The sequence below is a fragment of the Agelaius tricolor genome, unplaced genomic scaffold (assembly GCF_023055355.1).
Source record: "Agelaius tricolor isolate 1412-34295 unplaced genomic scaffold, bAgeTri1.0.p SCAF_1, whole genome shotgun sequence".
Taxonomy (NCBI): Eukaryota; Metazoa; Chordata; class Aves; order Passeriformes; family Icteridae; genus Agelaius; species Agelaius tricolor.
In genome coordinates this window covers 44,052,834-44,062,446 of record NW_027269261.1, presented here as the reverse complement: position 1 = coordinate 44,062,446, position 9,613 = coordinate 44,052,834, and the positions used below count along the sequence as shown (strand labels likewise).

General features: G+C 43.7%; 1 protein-coding gene across 9 annotated transcripts in view; it reads left to right on the top strand.

Moving 5' to 3' along the window:
- The first annotated feature begins 1,193 nt into the window (after positions 1 to 1,193).
- SIPA1L2 (signal induced proliferation associated 1 like 2) overlaps positions 1,194 to 9,613 on the top strand; it is a 126,648-nt gene continuing 118,228 nt past the window's right edge. For 5 of the 9 annotated variants that reach the window (XM_071431906.1, XM_071431895.1, XM_071431858.1 and 2 more), the window contains exon 1: positions 1,195 to 1,534. The gene's annotated coding sequence lies outside the window, so the exon portion shown is untranslated. Of the gene's footprint in view, positions 1,535 to 9,613 lie in introns of all 9 variants that reach the window. The other 4 variants (XM_071431885.1, XM_071431867.1, XM_071431876.1 and 1 more) reach the window with 3 other exon arrangements.

The following is a 9,613-nucleotide window of genomic DNA, read 5'->3' as shown; positions in this document are numbered from 1 at the left end:
GAAGGAAAGCAAGAGAGGACTGGAAAAACATAAAACAATCCTGGATTGTTTCTGTAGGAGTAGACTTTATTCCAATAGTATTGCAGGCCTCATCATTTGGGGTAGCAGATGGGAGCAGCCGCGTCAGTCCTGATAACATCTTCTGTTTTGCAACCTCTATGTAGAAGTGGGTCCTATGATTACAGATACGATTCTTTGCAGAACTAGCCTGCAGAGCAGAAATAGGGAAATTCAAATTCTGAAAACAGCCTTTGGTTTGCTTACCAGAACATGTGGGGGAGGTGGAGGAAATGTGGATATCTAGCCATGGCTTATTTGGCAGGCAAACTAATCAGTCAGGGCTGTACAAGACAGAGGGAAAGCTCTGTACTCCCTCTTTCCCAGAGGGAAAGCTCTATACTCCTGACCCACGTGAAACTTAAGAGTGTACACAGGAGACTTAAGAGCACACAGGGCAATTCTGAGAACTCCACTGCCATGTGTTTCTTCTCTGTAGGTATCCCCGGTTTCAAGATGTGGGTAAGAGCACTAAAGGGGTGCAGACAGAGCAGTTCCGCCGCAAGCCCAGGGGCTCTCAGACGGACTTTCGCGGAGGCAATGCAGAGCCTGTAGAATGACACCGAGTCCCGGTCACCCCGCTGCTCGCCACTCCGGGATCTCCCGCGGGAGAGAGACGGTGGTCTCAGGGGCCCGAGGGCGGCAGAGGGGCAAAGGCGGGGGCTGAGAGCGCCCGGGCCGGGCGGCGTTGTCCAGGGTCTTGAAAGCGAAGAGAAGTGCCCGTGCGGGGCAGGGGCAGGTGCCGGGCCGCTCTGCCTCGGCGCTGCTCCGCCGCGCTCGGCTGGGCACGGCAGCAGCTGCGGGGCCCGGGCCGGCTGAAGGACGGGGCGCTCACCGGCTCGCTGCCGGGGAGGGCCCTTCTCGGGCCCCCCATGCTCTGCCTCGTCCCGCACCCCACGCGTTGCTCGCTTCCGATCCCGAGCTGGCCGCCCGTCCCCGGGGATCCCTCCCGTGCCCCGCCGCGGCGGGGGAGGCGGTGTCAGGCGGGGCGCGGTGTTTGGGATGCGCGACAGCGCGAGTGCCCAATGCGGAGCTGGCGGTCCCCGGGGCCGCGCCGGCGGAGCCGCTGGAGGCGGGGCGGGCGGGCGGGGCGGGGCCGCGGGCGTGCGGGGCCGGCAGCGCGGGTGTGAGTGTCGCTGCTGCCCCCGCCCTCCCACCGCCGCCCCGCCCTCCCGTCCGGCGGCGGAGCCGCACTCCAGACCCAGCGCCGGGCGGAGCGCGGGGGAGCGCCAGGAAGGGGTGGCGGGGGAACGAGAGGAGGAGCAGCGGCGTTCACGCCAGCCCGCAGCACCCCGCAGCACCCCGCAGCACCCCAGCGCACGGCCCCCGGTTGTGTGCAGGGCTCCGGCGCCCCGCGGGTGGCGGGTCCCGCGGGAGGGAGCGGAGCGGAGCGGAGCCCGTGTGTGCGGGGGGCATGGGGCTCCCGCGGCCGGAGCAGCCGGAGCGCGGGCAGCAGCGGCGGCCGCGGCAGCACCAGGTAAGGAGCGGCGCCCGCCACCGCGTCCGTGCCCCGCGGGCGTACGAGCGCCTTCCCTCCCGGGAAGGGCTCGGGAGCACTTCAGGGAAGGGGGTGCTGTGAGGGCAGACCCATCTCTTCTTCCCTCAGGTGCCTTTGGGAGGGAGGCTCGGCTTCTCCGGGCTCCGCGGCAGGACGGAGGGCTGAGGCGGGTGGGAAAGCGGCGGGGAGGCGCGGGCCCCCCGTCCCTCGCGGCACCCCGTCCTCGCCCCGGCCGCAGCTACCCCGCCCCGGCGCGGCGGGCTCCGTGTGGCGGCCGGGGCGACTCGCTCCCGCACGTCACCTTTATAAATAGCGATGCGATCCGCCCCGTGGAGAATGGCCGCGGGGGCGGCGGGGGCGTCCGCCGGGTCGCCAGTCACCTGCGGGGCGCTTCTGCCGCCGAGTGAGGCACCCGAACCCCCCGCTCCCCTCTCCGAGTCTCACTCCAAGGATAATGGCAATCGCGGAGTAAGTTTGCCCGGATCGGACATCTCTGGGGAGAGCTGCTGCTCAGAGCGGGGACGGTGCAGCGGGGACCGCCAAGCGCTTGGGGTAGCCTCTCCAGCCCGTGCAGTTTCCTTAAATGATTTAAACCACCCCCCCCCCCCCCCCCCCCCTTTTTTTTTTGCTTGCTGGATACAAGGCGCAGGCTGCATCCTTTTGCACTCTTTGTTATCTTGCTATCTCCCATAGCTATTCAGGGGTCCGTTCTCCAAAGTTGACGTTCGGTTCGTTACATAGCAGCCAGCTCGGCTCAACTTTGTCTCGGATTTTATGCTGGTGGCTTCGCAGCCCTTGTGTGCTGGGCGGCAGCGCTCGGCTGCGCTGTGCGAGCCCCTGCGAATGGGGAAGTAGCGTTACACAGGCTTGACAAAGGCAACTCCGAAGCTGACAAATCTCAGATATGGCTGTTAAGGTTCACGAAGTAGGTCAGTAAACTACCTTAGTGCTTGGTGCTGCATTATTTTAATACATCGGTAGTTTGAATACTTGCTTTCAGCCTGACTTTTCTAGAGGAAACGAGTTTTATTTTTTTTATGATGCAAAAGACATGCAAAGTTCAAGAGAATTGCACATGTAAATTTTCCCGAGCTCTTTTGTGCGCAGTTTTCACTTCTGAAAGTTAACACTAGATGGCTTTCTTATATCAGCTATCCTGCAGGGAAGGAAAGCATGTAATCTGTCTCTGCAGCCTGCTATTTCTGTGTTTGTCTATTTTATTTTTTTTTTTCACGTGAATAGTAAACTATCTTCTGGTCAGTTCTGCACCGATGAGACGAGCAGATCTGAAACTTGCCTACTAGCTGACAGAATTTGTTGTTTTGATTAGCTCATGTTGCTTCTTTAGACTTTATTTTACATGTGTGTTACTAATATCTAAAGAAAGTTTGTTTAGTTGGAAGGTAACTCTGCATAATATTTACATTGCTATAAAGGAAGGCAGCTGGATAACACAGGATGTTTGAAAATGGGGAAAAACAAATAATTCAGTCTCAGTTGTTACTTAGTTTGATGGATTTATTTTAAAAGGGACTGTAGTGCATTAATATTGTCTGTTCAGCTATTTTTCCCCTAGATTCTGAACCTAGCTACCTTCAACTGAAACGTTTTGGAATTGGATTCAGAAACATAATGCTTCACAGCCTGCTGAATATAGAAATGCCTAGACTTGATGCCTTATTACTGTATTTCTTGTGTTTTTACAAAACTGTGCCTTTTGTCAGTGGGAATGTATTATTTGCCCTCCATTCACTTCTTCAGTGGTGGCTCTGAAATACTTAAATCTTCAAATTTGATCTTTGAAATATCTTGTATTATTAATGCAAACATGTTTAAATCATCAAGAGCTCTAATGCATTATAGATATTTAAACATCACTTAGGGTCCACAACAGTTGATTTATAATTCATGTAGCATTCATATAAAGCTAGATTTAGAGAGATCTCTGGATGTATTGTCTTGGTTTTGCATGCCCAGTGGGTTACCTTAGCAGGTCATGCAGCACTTAGATGGAATCAGAAGGAATGCTTGTAAGGATGCCAGACTGTTTCACCAATCCTGTTGGATCAATTAAAGATCATTTCATTCTTATATGCCGAGGATATAATGTGAAACTTAGAACTAAACAAAACCTCAGTTCTTTGTAGCTCGTATTTGCTTACTGTACATATCAGAGTATTTTTAAAGGTTTATATTTCATTTTTGTGAAATATAATATGGTCTTCTTTTTGTAGGCATTTATGACATGCCATTACTCAAGTGCATTGTGAAATACTCTTGCAAATTAAGAGAGTCAAATGAGGAACTAAGCAAAGCAGTGGTCAAACAGATGGCAAAATCACCCCCTTTTTTTTTTTTTTTTTGCTGCTTTTGACTTTTGTGACTGAATTAGGCAGTTTGTTTTTTACTTCCAGCTTCATACTGGACATAGGCATTGCACCTAAGCTCTTTATCTGCAGATCACCTGTTCAAACTGCAGGAGAAAGGAAGTATTTTCTCCTTTCCTTGGCTGGAGTTAGGATTATATTTAGATGGTTGGATGTTAAAATATTTTCAGTAGGTTCCTGCCTTTTACTGCTGAGAGATCTAGTTTGGTAATATAGAAGAAGAAAAGCTATGCTCTTGTGATAATACAAGTTACAGATTGTGGAAAGAGGGTGGGGCACTGGGTTATCTAGTTTCTCACGTTAGTCATCCAAGATTACTAAAAGTAGCTTTTACAGCTTGAAATGAAATCAGGGTTTGACAAGTGCTCTTTTTCCATGCGTTTTTTGCTTTGCAATTTAAAATGCTTTGCAATTTTAAAATGTTTGGGTAAGTTGGGTTGTGGATCAGTAAGTTGGGTTGTGGAACCGTAAAGTGGAGGTGGCTGTTTATTTTCTGTATGTTGCAATATTGTCCTCAGAGTAGAATTTTTTTTGTATTAGGTAACATAATTCGTATCTGATTCTTGAAAATGTTGCCTCTTGCAAAGTTGAGATCAGCTTCAGTTTATCTCTTTATTTTCAGCACAATTTTCATTCTTTTGTGAATCTGGACAGTTCATGAAGTTTAAGGTAGGGCTGCCACTCATAGTCCTTTTCAACCCTGGTTTTTCTACCTGAATTTTGAGAGAAGAGTGTGAGGACTGTCTACCAAATCAAATAATCCAATAGGAAGAATTTATAAGGGAATTTGTATTGAGTAGATTGCAAAGTATATTTCACAGTTGTTTGTTTGTTTGTTAAACACTAGTTGTTTACATAAATTTCATTAAGGATAACATTAATTCCTGATGACATTCAGTGATGATGTCATACCACTGGTTAGATTTTTAAGAATTGTGAGGATTTCACATGAATAGCTGTCTTTTTTTTTTTTTTTAGTTTGTTGTGAAAGAGCAAACTTAATGTTAAACATCTGATTTATCCTGACAGAAGTAAATGAGAGAGAACCTGCCTTCCTTTGTAGTAAAGCCACTTTGAGGCATAATTGAATGAGCAGAAGATTGAAAAGGATTATTATAATTGGTGATACTCTTCTAGTTTTTAGTTAGACAGGACAGCAGTAGGCAGAAATGTCACTGTGATTAGTTTGCACCATAGTTCTTACTAGAAGATATGTAGGCTCTTGTTTGGATCATGAAACTGTAATTACATCAGCAGTTAGCTACTCAGGATTTATAAGTGGATTCTTCTGGTTTTCTGGGATTTCTTAAATAATGAGCAGTGCATACATAATTAAAGGTTTTGTTTAAAAAATGTCTTGAATCCTTATGGAGGTAGTGTTCTGAACATGCAATAAATGTAAGCAGCTGCTGTCCCATCTTTTTTGACATGCAGGCAAACAGCTTCATTGGATTCAATGTTTGTAAGACATTTTAAGAATAGTAGATGTTTGGAATGAAGTAGGCATTTATTTTAGTGCTGTTAAGTGGGGATTCTGTGTTACTTTGGAAAAAGACCTGTAACTACTTTTTCTGTTTTTTTAAAGCTGTGACATGTAATGTAGAAAGATACCATAGCTATTTTTTGAAAGTGAAGGAATCTAGAAGGAGGCTAGAGGAGCAGTAGTAAATTGGCTTCTTGTAGCTGGGAGGCTGGAAGGTGGCAGTAGCTGAAGTTGTCTGGCTTCCCCTCCCCCTCAGCAGCTTAAATAAAATTCTGAGCACAGGACTTGGAGTTTTGCCATTGACTTTGAGTCTTTTCTTATATAATGTCTTCATTTTTTGTTCTAGATCCTGCAAAGCCGCATACCCAGCTCTGCAGATATTTGTGCAGTGCTCCTGTATTGTTTGCTGTTTCTTCTGTCCTCCCCCTCTCCCTTGGCTGCCTGAATTCTCACTGGCATAGTGGCTGTGGATTGTGATAATGCCTGCCTGCGTTTATGTGTATCATGTGTCCTCTAACATAAATCCCATCAAATTAGTTTCATATAACTTACACCTGGAAAGTCATATTGCGGAATACCTATGCTTCAAAGACTACCTAAAAGACTAAAGATACAAAGCTCTCATAAAACTCATCAATTTGCCCTTCTATTTCCCTTTAGCCTCACCAACTTTTTTTTAAACCTGATACAAACTGGGATGAAATGACAGAACCATTTTACAAATTACAGGAACAACAGATTACAATACTTAAAATGTTTTTTTAGGAAAGGTACTCTGAGAACATCAGGCATTCTGATGCAGGTTAATTTAAATGGAATAAAATGTCTTTTAATAGCTCGATACAATTTTTCTAGTGATTTGGAATTTTTTTGGTGTTTTGTTTTGAGTTGCCTTTTCTTTTTTACACTTGTTTGTTCCATATATATGAGACAGAAAGGCGTTTCTGGGCCACTCTGTATTCCATTTTGGATTTTTACAGTCACTTCAGTCAAATCTGATGAATTGTGAAGGGATGTGACAGTGAAATGGCAATTAAGGTGAATAAGGGTGGAGTGAAACATTCTAAAGTATGTGTTATAAATGCACATAGTGTTAAAATATTTTTTGCTAGGTTTTTCCCTTTCATGTGGGGGAGTAAAAAGAAGTACTGAAATTAATGCATAGTTAGCAAAATAGTAATTGCAAAAAAGCAACTCTATTTCCTATATTTTGTGAAGAAGGTGTTTGTGGAAGATAGGACATTTCAGTCAGTTAGGGTTTTTCCAGGTTTGTTTTGATTATTTTTTCCACCTGAGAGTTGCAAGTTATTTAATCATTCTTCTTCTCTGGTTGTTCTCATTTGTGGCTTTGTGTTCAAAACTGATTACTTCCTACTTTTAGATACCTGAAGTACATTCAAGGAAAAGAGCACTCCTCTGCTTCTAGTGTTTTTCTGGCTTCTCAGCACTGAAAATAAATACCTGATATGTTTTAGCTTGAAACCTCATTGTAATACTAGTGTGACACAAAGTGGAAAAATAAGTGTGGGGAGAAAAAAAGACCAGAAGAGTGTGGCTATGTCTGTTCATGCATTCTCATGCCTCATGTGCATATCATCAACAGTGTGTAAGTAAGCATATGTATTTTGCTGTGCTGGTCTTGCTTATTGCACTGCCAGCTGCTCTTGAAGAATTAGGAGCAGTTTACAGTGATCAGGTTGTCTGTAGTGTTCTGCTGTAGTAAAGTAAGCCTTGGTTTTATTTTGTAAGGTTGTCAGGACAACAGCTTATTATTCTTGCTCCTCTTGGTGTTTCCTTAAAGCAATGAAGGGAGCTTTTTCAAAGGCAGTGGCTGCCTTGCCTCACTGGGCTGCAGGATTGCCAGCTGTGATTTGGGTTCAGCAGGATGCTCTGGGTTTGTTGTGAAAAATTCTAATTGCTGATGAATGCAAACCCAATGTGAGAATAATTTTTCTTCATTGGACTAATGTGAAACAACCCATTGTATTTACAAACCCATGTCCTATTTTCTCCACAGTATTGTCATTAATCTTCTGTTCTCTTCCCTCTGAGGCTCAGAGAAAAATGTTTGAAATTTGACAGTATGGAACTTGTGATAAGAGTTGAGACAAGGTAGGAATTAGTTTAAAGCTATGTTGTGTCAGTGTGCTACAGTCTGACACTGGAGGTAACAAGTGAAATCAACTGGGGTTTCTGTTAGGTTGAGTTTGTGATGTTTTTGACAAAAACATAAGATAAGTTGGTGTTCATTGATAAGCCACACAGTAACTGTTGAGGTGTTGGCATTTTGAAGAGCTACTGTTCTGTTCTTGTTACATGGTAAATTAGAAAAAGAATGTATGTTGTTAAATACAGCAAGCTTAATAGCTACAAAGTCATTCTCTGAGTATGGTCATTTTATGTAAGAGGTGCAAGTATTTTCAACTTTTAGATTCTTGGGATGTTCAGGTGTGGGAAACTTGTTGGGATGTTCAGCAGGGAAGATCACATGAAGAAAGCTTTTAAATAGCTGAGGATTTTAAAAGTTTTATTTCCTAAAATACGCTAAAACATGAGACTTATTTTGGCAGTTCCATAGCCTCTTTATATTATTATTATAGAGGGATTTTTTAGCTTGATCCAAGTTCTTTGATCTCGGTTGAAGTGTAGTAGTAATTAAGTGATGTCCAGGTACTTAAAATCCTTTTATCAAAACTGTAACCTTTTATTTCAAGTTCCCTTTTCAGACAGCTGAAACAACAGTCCATTCACAGAATAATTTGGCAAAGATACACAGGCATCTGCATTCAGTCCTGGAAGCTGCCTGGCAGAATTAGAAACTATTGGGATAAACCTGTCAGTGTTCAAAACATTTTCTCCCTTGTCTGGCTACCATTTTTTTGAGAACAGGTATTCCAGAGGTGAGTGTCTTCCTCCTCTCAGATCTTCTGCTGTTTCCATCCCCTCACCCCAAACTTTTCTTAGTATCTTCATACATGTCTTTGAATCACACAATCTTGTTTGCATAGGAAACCATTTCAAAAGGTTATTTTTAGAGTTCTTGAGATGAGGTAGAGTAAATACAGTGATTGATGTAATCCATAACAGTGTGTGAGCATGTTTGCTCATTTCCACTTCTTTAAATGTAGGATTTGAGCAGTTTGTTACAAGAAGGGATCAGAATAGATGAGATTATCTAAACTGGCCAAGAACTGTACAGGTGGTTGCTCAGAGTGCTACACTGAAAAACCTCAAATATAAACTGAGCTCAAATATTTTCTGTATAAGATGAAGTTTGTACTGATAGAGCAGAGGGTTTTACTGACATTCTGAGCCAGGCTGCTTAACCTGGACCCCTGGAAATCATTGCCTCTGGTGGAGATTTCTGAGTGAAGTTTCATTAGTCTGTTTCATTAGTCTGTGTGCTTGTCAGATTTGGTAATTTTGCTAATGTCTGCTTCTCTCACACTTGGAATGCTTTGTGCTTTTTCTCTGTGATTGTTTGATCTTTGAAATGAAGTTTCTAGGAGCATAACTACCCTTGAAACTTTATCAGATTCTGCTGAGTCAGGCTCAACAAATCTGGAGGTGGAGGGAGGTATTGCACTGTATGACTGCATAAGCCTTGTCTCCTCAGGAAATAAAAATTGGTGACCATTCTTTCTGTTATACTGATCTGCAGCAAATAGATACTACATTTGAAAAGTGTTTTGATTTTACTTTGTATTTTATTGCTGTTTTTTTTAAAGTATTGTTACATATATAAGATTACATTATAACTATCAAGGTACAGAGTGTACCTCTGCCTGGTAATGGGTGTACAAACTGTGTCTTTGTATGCACAAATTGCTAATTGAGTATCTACCCTTGCTTTGTGGGGCTGAGTGTTAAAATAGAATATTTACATATATATATTATAATAATTCTTTCTCCTGAGGAAAATAGATACTTAATAGTAATGATTTTCTCTTTCTTATGTAGGCTGTACCCAACAGTATCAATATTCCTATCCACTCATTTTCCAGTGCTCAGTGTGCCTGTACGTCAGAGGTGTTTAAAGTTGCAAGTTAGAGATTTTCTTTTTTTCTATGTCAGCTGTCTCAACTGAATCTCTCAGTGCAGTTGTATGTATTCTTTATGGCAGATACAGTAATCACTGCAGGGAAAAGTAATAGTTAGAAATATCTAAAATCTGTTAGATATTTTTCT